A 10,506-nucleotide genomic window follows, 5' to 3' on the forward strand; every position below is an offset into this window, starting at 1 on the left:
TATTGATCTTTATCTATTATTTGAAATGATGGATAAATATTAGCTATGTAATAGGATGCTTACAAAAGAACAAGGCATATTAGTCAGGTAGGAATTAAACTCTGTCATTGACCAGGTTAACCACATAGAATGGATATATATATATATATATATATATATATATATATATATATATATATATATATATATATATATATATATATATATATATATATATATATATATATATATATTAATCGATTGGGGGGGTATTGGCTAACTTGTGTAAAGGTAATAATAAATTTCAAGAATGCTCAAAGTCAGCACCTTTTTATTTTTGACTATGACATATTTGTGATAGGATGCTTAATACAAGAAATATGACTAAAACATGAATGTATGTATTTGATTACGTGTAACATATGCAATACACAAATGTTATAATATGTTGGTCTTCATAACCTTAACGTAATTATTCAGCGAGAAATGGACGATCCACGGAGTAAGTATTTTGAAAGTTAACCCTAAATTCTTAGTGTGGAGGGATATAGCTGCTTATTTATGTGGCACAATATTAATTTTATATTAAGCTTGCATCAATAGCAGTGAATTGAATTTGTTTGAATTGAATTGATTCCTATTGTTGTACTATATATATGTAAATCCAATCTATTTTTGAGAATAAAGAAATTAAAATTTGTAGACTTGTCTTATTTTTATAAATATCTATGAGCTTTTTAATACCATTCAATAAAGTTGTAATTATAACTACCTCAATACAGTGCTCTTTTATTTGGTGGAGAGATGTTGATAGAGGTGCTAATGTTGACAGCTATCTGCCGAATTTCGAATTTCACTCCTATTTATACTCTTCAGAAAATAGTCATGTGACGTAAATTTAACCAATCATTGCTTGTCTGGGACTCCGAACAGATCTGATTGTGCCGAACAGATACTCTACAACCAGCGACACAAACTGAGAGTTAATATACAATTTAACTATCATCACTTGTCCGTTTACACTCTGTCATTAGGAAATATATAAATATGGCATATTATGTCGTGTCCGTCACACGTCAACGTACTTGAAGTCGTAACCAAGACAGTTAAGCTTGAGTGAAGAGTACACGACTACCGATGAAAGCTGATAACTTTGAAAATATACTGACCAGCATAAAAATGAAGAATACACCATTAAATATTCAAAACATACTTATACTTGTATAAAAGAAGGCCAGCATTTACAGTCAACAAGTGAAATTTAATCAAATATAGGAACTTGACAAATTTACTGGGGAACCGGTCATGTGATCTAGTATCGGTCATCTTGCCTGCAGACGTATTTTCGTGATGTCAGCTGTTGGAGTCATCGAGCTTAGTGCTATTGATTTTGGTGGGACGATCAAGTGTGATAAACATATTTCTGGGTGTGACAAATTCATATAAAATAAGATTCCAGAAGATTTTGTGAGTATTTAACGATGTACGAGGTTGAATTCGATGACACATGTTACCACATGACCGGCAATCGCACTTGATATACAACATGAACGGTTTAATACAGATATCAATGTAGTCGCGATCCATACAATTCTAATGCATTACAATGTTTAAATTCATTCTTTCAGCAGTTTGTATATTTATTGACATGAACAACATGTTAAATTTATGAAATAGAAAAACCACCATCCCCATCTATCATATTACAGTTTTAAAAGATGATACATTTTAACTAATACGCAAGGAAACTGTTTTTATCCTCCTTAAGACGTTATCAGTGGATTTATCTCTTCTGGACATTGATCCCTCAACAATCGCTACGAATTTTTTTTATCTGCCATTGATTTACAACCATGTATGGCCAATTGTCGCAGCTATTCATAGTTATAATATCTGGCTTTTCTTGAGACCATCTCACCTCCATATGGTGTTTCAGCTGTTCATGGAAGGACCAGCATGTTGTATTTGTCTGGGAGGTAACTTCTCTCCAAGGCTGCATCCATCATTGATTCCGCCCCAGTATCTAACGTCATGGCTGCATATTCCCATGTCAACAGCTTCTGGTCAGGCGTCATTTTGGTCAATCCCTCCGGTAGCCAGCGAATCACAGTAGACCCTTCCGTAAACGTGAACATCATCTCTTTCTTCCAGTCCCGGCGAGCAGGGGCCAAAAGAGGCATGCATCCCATTTTCAAGAACATCAAAATTCTTTCCCTGATTCACTTCTTTTGGCGTGGTTGGTAAACTGACGGAAGGTTCCTCAACTGCATGAGGTGGGGTAAATGTGGCTGAAGCTTGACTGATATGTATGATGGCATTTTTATTAATTCCTATTATTTTGGCCAACTTGAGTTTTAATTCTCTGTCAGGGTTTTCTATATTTGCCATCATGGAAGGAGGGATCATTGAAGACGTGTGCGCTCTAACATTCACTCTCCGGAGGAGAGTATCCAACAACCTTGCACTTGTTTCCTCTCGTTTTATGTCACACCTGTACCATAACGTACCATTCGTGGATAACTCCATCTCCCGTCATATGAAAGAATTGTACTTCCAGGTCCGCTTGGATTTCCGGTCGGGTGGGCAAGTATGACTCACATCGGGGTCTCTTCAACTGCGGCTCCTCATCATAGTCAGAAACAAACCTGAATTCTGACATTGGCGTATCGGGTCTTTTGGCCATACTTGAGTGCTAGTTTGATTTTGACATTTGCCCTATCATGGCGTCCCAACCAGACTCCCACTCCTTCTGTCCCTTCTTTGGCTTCTTAATACTTTTCAGCCAGCCCAACACTGCTGCTATTGTACGAATTGCCATAGTCGACTCCCATGCGTTGAGGCTAACGATTCGCTAAAAATATTCAGGCTGTAGTGTCTTCAGAATGGAAGCAGGTCATCTTTCGACATGGTTCTTCAGTTCCGTCTTTCTCCTATTTTGACTCTTCACGGGTACACCAAAGGCAAATGACTCTCATGTAGCTGTGAGGACTGACCAGTAGATGGTTATTCAAGTCCCGGTTGTTACAAAATGTTTCTGGACAGATCCAGCACATTACTTTTGATGTAGAGGCAGCCATTATGTAACCAAAGGTCGAATATTTAATAAAATAAAAGGTTTCATTAACATCACGCATTTGTAATCATCACCCGTGCCAAATCAGTAAATCAGTAAATTAATAGCTATCTCCCGTGCAAGTTGGTGGGGTCATTCTTTATCCTTTACTAATATGTGGATCGAAGGCCCTGAATAATTGAAACTTTAAAATTATTCCCATCTTTGGATACTACTCTATTACCGTGAGAACTCTTCACAATATTTCACCCAACAAAATTTTTTAAAAAAACAACTTCAAATCCGTACAGTTGTTTCATCGCAAATGGAAAACATCGTGTCTATCATGGACGCTCCGCCTCCATCATCACGTCTGATAATGGAACCATCTTATTTAACCTGTCCGTCCGACACGAATAAATATACAATCATTGGAAAGGCAACTGGGTGATCAGTCCAGTCACAAACCGTACATAAACCTTACGATAGAGAGCTCCACCTTCGAGCTGAAATGGTGTGCTAGCGTACACCACTCAAATAAAAATAAAAACGGTGCCCATCCTAAACAGATTGTTCCAGACCATTTTTGATGCCTCTGCATCATTGCAACCATCAGAAATAAAACTGAACTACATGACATTATCCATGTACATCTAACGGTAAATAGAGTGCTGTAATATCCTCATGGTCGACCAGGTTCCAACGTTTGGTACTGCCTTGCCCACAATGGGGTGTTCCTTCCATGATAAGGTGCCAAACGATCAATATGGTATACCTTCGACGGCTGTTTTATCGACCTCTTCACGCGATAAGTGATCAATTTTCTTCACTACAACATAGGGGCCCTTCCAAGACGAGGTAAATTTCGTACAAACTCCAACCTTCCTGACTGGTTCATGTACCCATACAGCTTGTCATAATTGTAAAAATCTTTTTCTGGCTAATAGATCATAGTATTTCTTCTGGTGAACTGTCATTTGTTTCAGACATTTCCTGGCTATTTCATGAACCCGTTCAAACTTCTTCCCTAGGTTAAACACATACTCTCCACATTCTATAGACGTAACCATGCTGTTTAGCTGTCCAATTACTGCTTGTAATGGCATGACAACTTCTCGTCCCAAAGTCATCATATTTGGAGTCTGCGATGTGCTTGAGTGCACAGAAGAGCGGTATGCAAACATAACTTGTTGCAGTATTTGGTCCCAACAGTTCTGTTTTGATTCACAATGCATGGTCAACATCACTTCAAGCGTGCGATTGAATCTCTATACATTTCTGTTTGACTTAGGCCTCATGCTTGTAGTTCTCGTTCTGTCAATACACAGATATCGGCATATATCTTGAAATACTTGAGACTCGAAATTCTTCCCCTGATCTGAGTGTAACTGCAGTGGTGTTCCAAAGCAACAGATGAAGTTGTTAGCAAATGCTTCTGTAACGGTTACAGCCTCCTGAGCTGGTATAGCAATGGCCTCTGTCCATTTAGTGAAACAATCATAGATGACAAGAATGTACTTGTTTCCAAGTCTTGTTTTTGGGAGCTGCCCAAGAATATAAATTGATACTCTTTCAAAGGATTCTCCAACAACATTTTGTCCTAACGGGGCTCTATTATGACTTCCTGAAGGTTTGCGGGCGGAACATTTGTCACATTTTCGACAATATTCTTAAATATATACTTTCATACCTGGATAGTAGAATCCAGTCTTCAGTCTCTCGAGAGTTTGCTCAGCTCCAAGGTAGGCTGTTGTTGGTATGTCATGAAAATACTTCAATAGCTCTTGTTTCTTGGTTTCGGGGACGATGAGCTCAGATTTTGTGTCCACGTCATCGCATTCCCATTTGCGATACAGCATGCAGAAAAGACGGTCCCACTGGCTCCAGAGCGTTTTTAATGATGCTTCACTGCTGGAGACATCCTCCCATTTCACCCTGTCTTTTCCTTCTTCTAAAGCAGTCATTATCAATCCGAATGGGGTCCTTCAGTTGCAGACTCCTAATTTCATCTGGTTCCCATCCAACAAGCCACGATTCATTGTTCCTTAACTTCTCCATTTTATCCTTCTGGTGACTTCTGGTAACAGCTCTGAGGGCTTCAACTCTTTGATTATCTCCTTCGCCTGTAATTACCTTATGTTCTAATGGACTAGCTGCGTTTTGACAAAAAGTCTCATCCGCGTACGTTTTATTCCCTCTTGTTGTCTTTTACAGGCATTACATTGTAATCAGCTATGTGAGTAACCTCCATATCGTATGTACCCAGCTCTTGCAACCATCTTGCAACGTGTCCAGTTGGACTTTTTAAGTTCCGCATCCAGCTCACTGCTGCATTGTCGGTGCGAAGGAGGACCTTTTGATTATACAAGTATGAGTGGAAACTCCTAGTGGCTAGCACAGCTGCTAATAACTCCTTCTGAGTGATACAGTATGAAACTTCGTGCTTGTTGAGGGACATACTCGTGTAGGCGATAATTCTTTCGACACCATCGTGATCTTGCGATAGAACTGCCCCCACCGACAGGTTGCTGGCATCCGTGTCTAGTATCAGTTGTAGTCCAGGCTTTGGGTATACTAAGATTGGAGGCGAAATTAAAGCTTGTTTTAATCGGTTGAAGGATTTTTCACATTCTTCTGACCAATTGAACTTCTTGCCGTTTTCGCATATCTTTGCGATTTGGGCAAATCCCTTGACAAATCTCCTGTAATAGGAAGCTAGTCCAAGAAAGCTCCTAATTTCCTTCGCATTCTGTGTAACTGGCCAATCCCTAATTGTAGCGATCTTGCCTGGGTCTGTATGAACTCCATTCTCAGAAACGACATGTCCCAGAAAGTTTACAGTTTTCTGGAAAAAAAAGATGCATTTTGATGGTTTCGGCTTCAGTTTTGCTTCGCGCAGACGGATAAACACATGTTCCAACCTTATAAGACTTTCTTCAAAAATTGATCCTAGGACCATAATATCATTCATGTATAGCAAACATTCTTCCCTTTGCAAACCTCTCAGGACAGTCTCCATAAGACGCGCAAACGTGGATGGATTTGTTCGCTAATCCGAATGGCATTACTGTGAATTGATACAGACCTTGACTAGTAGAGAAGGCAGTCTTCTCGCTTCTTGCCAAAATCCAGAATTGAGGCCCAAGAAACTGAGCCACTTTGAACCTGAAAGTGCATCAAGACTCTCATCAACCCTGGGTAAGGGATATGCATCCTTCACCGCTACATCATTGAGTCTCCTGTAGTCTACACAATATCGGGTGGAATTATCCTTCTTGGTGACCAACATTATGTTGGAACTCCATGCCATGTTTGAGGGCACAATGACTCCTTTGATCAAGCATTTTCTTGATTTTCGTCTTCTCTATTTCTCATTCTCCAATAGTCAATCTACGTGGAGGCTTCCTTACAGAAGTTGCATTTGCTGTGTTGATACAATGCTTTACGAAATCAGTCCTTCCAAGGTTATCATATATCGAGAATATACGCTGGTACTTTATCAGTAAAGATGCTAGCCTTCTTCTTTCGTCGTTCTTAAGGTGGACAGAGCTCCTTTCCCATAAATCGCGTAGATGTTCTGGCAGTTTATCAGTTGTTGCTTCCGATTCCACAGAACATACTACATTGCACTCTGAGCCTGGAGTATGATAACAGGACTCGCATGTTCCAAGTTTCATATTTGGATATAAGACAACTGGTTTTGAGCCAAAGTTTAATATCTGTACCGCTTGATTCTCATCTTTTGAATGTATTATCCCTCTTGTGAGTACGATTTTCTTGTTCTGCCACAATATGGGAGAGGTCTCGATAATACCATTATCAGTTAGATGTTCCGAGACAGGTATTAAAACTGGTATACACATTCAAGATTGAGGGGGTACTGTGATTGTCTCCTTCACTAAAACACAGCACACCATGTTGGCTTCTCCCCCTGTGTAACATTGAATGTCACCGTAATCTGTGCACAGGAGTAAACATTTAAAATCAATTTTGCTGACATGCTGCATCAGGTAGTTTTGCCCTAAAATGACATAGGGGTCTATGTCACAAACTAAGACAGTCGTTCTATAAACTGAGGAACTAAGTGCTAGTGGCATGTCGAAACATACGTGCACTCTTAATTCATTGCCGTTTACGTCGAGTAACTTTAAATGTTTGCTCTAGTGGAGGTTTCTTATCATCATCCATCGTCAAGTACTTATCATATGGAGGTATTGTAGAGGTAGAACCGCTGTCTTTTAGCAAATGTATTGGTAAACCACAGAGGTCACCTTTCACAAAAAGACCATTATCCCATTTTCCTGTTGTTTTCCAAATATGACCCAAACGTATACAGTTTTCATATATGTCGCTCCCATTCTTTTCTTCGGAAGGCCATTCCTTATCCATCAACTCCCGGCTTACAGAGGTGACGGCTTCAAATTTTCCTGTCCCTTTGCATTTTCTGGTCTTTGCTTGCTTCCGTGACTTTGACTGGTAATACTGGTCTGAACTTGACATTTCTTATAAACGGGACAGTTCCTGAAAAAGTGGTCTGGTACACTATATGAAACAGGTCTTGTTTCTGTTATACCTACTCGAAGATTGATTTTTGCCCTGTCTGGAAAATCTGGTATTTTCTGGTCGCTCAAGTCCTTCAGTAAGCAATCTAATAGATTTCTCTAGTATCCTATCAATTTCTGCCTGTAGATTATTTAAATTCTTTCCTGGATCACAATGACTGAACACACTTCTGACAGTTGATTTTCTTCACTGATCACCCATAATGGCCTCCTATTATTCAATTATTTCGACTGCCTGTGCAACGTTATGACAGTCTCTGTCTATGAGTCTGCATTTCATTTCAAGCGAAATACATTTATAAAGCTGGTTAAGAGCTAATTCTTCCTGAGCTCTTGAATCAAGGTTGACATGTGCGCTCTGTGACATCTGTCTTAAATCGTCTGCCAATGCTGAGATCGGCTCCCCAGTCAAACGCTTACGGGATTCCAGTCGTGACAACCATCTGCTCTGTTGTCTTGTACCACCAAATCTTTGTCCCAACTTGTCGGACTAATGTTTTGTAAGATCTCTTTTCTTCTGTAGATAAACTAATGTAAAATGTTCTGGCTGGTCCTCTCAAGCTTGCGGCCAAAGCTATAACTTTTTCCGATTCTTTCCAATGCCCAAGTTCTGCGCAGATTTCAAAATGGGAAATATATTCTTCCCAATCTTCAGTTCCACTAAATGGTTATGGCTTAATACTAAAAACACCATCTGCTTTGGTTCCCTGGAGGTTTGCGTTGCTTCATATCCTATTACATCTCCACCATCTTCGTTATTATAGATTTCATTAGAGCTGTCGTGGGAAACTTCATTTTCTTCCACATATATGTCTCCGTGGCCAATATTTACCTGATCCTCGTCCTCCGCCTAAATTCAATTTCTGGGTCGGGACTTTGTGCCATTCTCAAAACAATGTCCACTAGAGTATCTACTGGTCTTTTGCTCTCATTTGGGACCTCAAGTAATTATGGGTTTATATTTAGTGCTGTTGATGTTGCCACCACACTTCGAAAATGTACTTAGCTTCGATCCTGGATGTCACATAAAAATATGACATCCCACTTCTGATACCATTTGTAACAGATGGTGGGGATGAGTTTTACACCATATATATATATATATATATATATATATATATATATATATATATATATATATATACCATACAATAAAGGAGAAAAGACATCACCCAATACATATTAAATACACATAACATTACTTACTGCGCTGTTCACGCCCAACGACACAGAGAACGGATCCGCCTCTTGACCTGTTGGAACTGATGAGCAGATACCATTGCCACTCATATCATATGCACCAAATGTGAAAGAGGCATGCCGCCACACACAAGTACATTTCCCCAAAGAGCAGTCATTAACGTGGGAAACGGGCAAAAACCAAATATTGTGAATGGACCGTATTATACACTCCCGATGACCACAACCCCGAGGTAACCAGCAATTACTGGAGAACACTTCTAAAGCAATCTTAAGTTTTCGATTAAGGTGTTAGGCATCACACAGTTTGAGAGCCTCAACCCAACCATCGCCGCCGATATCTTTGCGCTCTACCCTACATGTAACTCGCAAAACGCTGGATAAGACCGTTAAGCTGCAGAGAAAATGATCCTGAACTAGGGGATGGGGGTGGGTTTGGAACGAATGGGTTTAGTCAAAGCCACGCCCAATCACACAAAATAAAGTACCATGAATACGCGCACAAGCGATACGATACGAACGACACATTTTAATCCCTCTGAGGGTCAGATAGAAAAGCCCTATAGGCTCCGCCGCATTCTACGGCTGCCAGAATGCTCCACGGGTTCTCATCATATTATGTTAACAGTCGCGTTGACCAATCGCCTCCGAAGCACAGTATCGACTTTGGTTTTTCTGTCGCAGTTCTAAAGGCCTTAAGAAAAAGAAAATGGCATCTTTCCACTGTTATCCCTCTTTCCTTCCGTGGCGATCGCTGTCAAGGCAGTATTTATCTCAGCCGTAGCGTCCGCTTACAAGTAGTAGGCACGGGTTTCTATCCGGTGAACCTCCACAAGATCAATGGCGATGGGCCATGTGCGACGCGTTCAATACGGTTCAGTCTGTGCACAGTTATTTCTAAAACAATGCAACATACATCGTCGATGCATCTTAACCATTGACCATGGTGTGGCTACATGAGGAACCCACGCCCATCCGCAATAGAAGGTGCAAGGCCCGGTTCTTCTTCAGAAAGTATATGCTGAGTCGCATATCGTTTCTATGACTAAAAACACACACACACACACACACACACATTACGGTACATTTGTTTTAACCAAAGACGAGCCAGTCTACGATCGTTTCATCTCGGGAGTAATAACAGTCAAGGAAAACATCGACATCTACTTCAATTTCATTATCGTTAGATGGTCTAGCTAATGTGAAAAGCTGTAGATCCGCCCTGCGAACGTGCCTGATCTCAGCCGGTTGCTGATGATCGATTAAAGTTCTACCTCAACCTGCCTATCCTGGAGCTAAGAGTCTATACCCAAAACTCAATAATGCATAAGAATTTCGACTCGTCTAAAATATCAGAGGTGGAGGCTGCTATGCGCTCCAGGGCAGAGTAGCGACGGGTGCTCTACAGGAAATAGTACCGTCCACCATAGTGATAATGTTCGATGGTGGATTGGCAACAATTTAATTTAGGACCAGCAAGAAATTATAAGAATTCTGGTGAGTTGATGACTTTCTTTTGGGAGGAGTACCAGTAACAGTAATAGATTCAGATGGCTACCATGGTGGATATACTGGATATCAGATGCAAACCGTTTCCATTGAGAACCAACTAGATATAAAAAGTCTTCTTGTAAAACCACAATGTTGATATGGCAAGTCATCATGGAGGACTGTAACAAATTTGTCTTGATGGCCATATTGGAGGTCAGATTG

This window comes from Sinohyriopsis cumingii, chromosome 1 (assembly GCF_028554795.1).
Source record: "Sinohyriopsis cumingii isolate HCF-2022 chromosome 1, ASM2855479v2, whole genome shotgun sequence".
Taxonomy (NCBI): Eukaryota; Metazoa; Mollusca; class Bivalvia; order Unionida; family Unionidae; genus Sinohyriopsis; species Sinohyriopsis cumingii.